General features: G+C 55.4%; 1 protein-coding gene across 2 annotated transcripts in view; it reads right to left on the minus strand.

The window, feature by feature from the left end:
* Positions 1 to 1,202, minus strand: part of Baz2a (bromodomain adjacent to zinc finger domain, 2A) — a 42,164-nt gene extending 40,962 nt beyond the window's left edge. The window contains exon 1 of one of the 2 annotated variants that reach the window (XM_013021467.1): positions 1,032 to 1,202. The gene's annotated coding sequence lies outside the window, so the exon portion shown is untranslated. The remainder of the gene's footprint in view (positions 1 to 1,031) is intronic. The other variant, XM_013021457.1, reaches the window with a different exon arrangement.
* Between the last annotated feature and the right edge of the window lie 1,081 nt (positions 1,203 to 2,283).

The raw sequence follows: 2,283 nt of genomic DNA on the forward strand, positions 1-2,283 counted from the left end.
GCGGTCGTAAAGGATCCGCTGGGGGAGGGGAGGGCGGGTGGCGTCTCCTAGGGGCCAGACCAGGAAGGATCCCAGATGGAGGAAGAGCGAACAGATCCCAGGAAGAGACCGAAACTTCTGCGGCGTAGTGGGGCGGGGGCGGGGAGTGGAGGGAGAAGAGATGGTGGTGGGTCGGAGCTGGAGTACTTGGGAGAGATGTGCCAAGGCTCCTCAGGCATCATCAAAGACTTACAAAGAAGGCGGGCCGTGGGGAGTCACAAGGATTTCCCGGAGGCCTTAGGGGAGCAGGGGTGAGAACTCAAGGCCGGGCATGCTGGAGGTCACGCACAGCGCCCTGCTCGGTGAACAGCTTCCCCTGCTTCACCCCCTCTTGGGCCCCATCCATACAGCTGCGGAGCCTCTAGGATCAGGGAAGCCACAAGGGCAAAACCTTCCTGTCCTCTCAACCTCAGCCCTACCTCTCACTCACTGTCCTCCGTGACTAGTGTGGCAGCCATCCATGGAGCCCTCGTGAGGTTGGGATTGTGGGACCGTGGGAACTGGCTTGATTCATAGTTGGGCTTTGCCCCAACCACCACCACCACTACCCTGGTAGCAACCTCTGGAGGAACGGGAAGCAGCTGCTCAAGAGCAGCCCACCTGGTAGAGGGTCAGGGTGGGGGAGGAGAGCTGATAGGGACTTAAAAGGCCTGAGTGAAATCAGGGGGAGGGGAGGCACCTCTAACACGAACGAAAACAACAACAAAAGGGCTCACAAAGAGTACTACACAATATTACCAGGATCAGCTTAATTTCACCGAACAGGGAGCGGAAAGCCAGGCCTAAGGCACAGCCTCAGGGGCTTCAATAGAGCTGGAGTACGTCAAGGTCGGCTGGTGTCGATCTTCAGCCACCCCCTCCCCTTCCCCGTGGTCCCATTTCCTCTCTTTCACCCCTAAAAGAGCAAAGGTTAAGCCCCACCCCTGCTGAGTCAGCCTGGGAGGGAGCTAGGCATCCCTCAGGCCTTCCCTGGGGGCTGGCCCCAAACTCACCCATGTCAGGCTTGAAGGGCTCCTGGTTGGGACCACTTGGCTGCTCACTGTCCTTGGGCTCCCTTCAATGTGAAGGCTTGTGTTAGATCCTCCAAAACTGTGAACTGAGAACTAGCAAGAATCAAACAGCCAATGTATGCTTCCTGCGAACCTCACAGCCTGAACTGCTGTAGGGTGATGTCCCTGTGTGACAGACTGGTAGGGAGGGAGGAGGGAGGAAAGAGGAGGGAGGGAAGGGCGGGGCTTTCTCTGGGTGGAGAGAGGGAGGAGACCCAGGACAGGGCAGACTGGGAGAAATATGGAGGAAGGTTAGAACTATGGTGACTCTTCGGTAGCACGGTAGAAGAGGACAGTAAAAGGAGAAGCAACTAATCGTAGCTAGTGAGATGGAGAAGGTGGTCGATAAATACTGAAGAACACCAATGTAGAAGGGGATGCAAATGAGCTTTGGTACCTCAGTTCCTGGGTCCTCATCTGGTTACTGGGGGAAACGAAAAAGCTGACCGGTACACGGGGGCCTTCGCTAGCATACCCACGAGCAAGTCAGAGCCTGGAAGAAGTGTTTCCCCCCTCAGCCCCCGCCCAGTAACATTTCCCCCAATCCAGGCTTTTCTGGGAGCAAACTACCAGGCACATGCAGCTCAGGGGCTCCACCTTCTGTCCAGATGGTGGCACAGGAGGAACTGCTGCCTTGGACGTCACCGCAAGAGGGGAGGAAGCTCGCAGGCCCCAACTCTGCCCCAGGCGGGTCTCCCAGGGCCCCTCATCAACCTTCTGGCCCTAGGGGCCCCTGAATTGGGAGCTCAACCTGTCCCCCGCCCAGCTTCTACTAAATCGAAAGCCTTGGAGGGCGGGGCTTATAGATACAGGCTCTGCTTCAGGACAAAAGCCCCAGCTGGTTTGTAAACAGTCATTAGATGAGACAATCACCTCTCAGCAAATAGCCTTTATAGATTCAAAATGGTGAGATCAGTTTTCTCAATCTCCAAGGCTGCCGCGAGAGGGCACTAGGATAGGTGTGGGCCCCAAGAACAATTACAGGGAACCAAGTCTGACCTTGCAATCTGCAATTTATTGGGCCAAAAGGAGAATTTATCTAATTGCATTTGGTCAGCAGCCCTAGCAGTAACCCTGAAAATTGCTATTTCCCTTTAGCAGTTTACTAAGCCCCTTTCCAAACTTATGAGATCTTTGCAGAGCTCAGCTATGCCTCCTGAATTTTCCCCCCACAGAGACTGAAGCAATCACAAAC

The sequence above is a fragment of the Dipodomys ordii genome, unplaced genomic scaffold (assembly GCF_000151885.1).
Source record: "Dipodomys ordii isolate 6190 unplaced genomic scaffold, Dord_2.0 Scaffold3, whole genome shotgun sequence".
In the NCBI taxonomy this organism is placed as follows: domain Eukaryota; kingdom Metazoa; phylum Chordata; class Mammalia; order Rodentia; family Heteromyidae; genus Dipodomys; species Dipodomys ordii.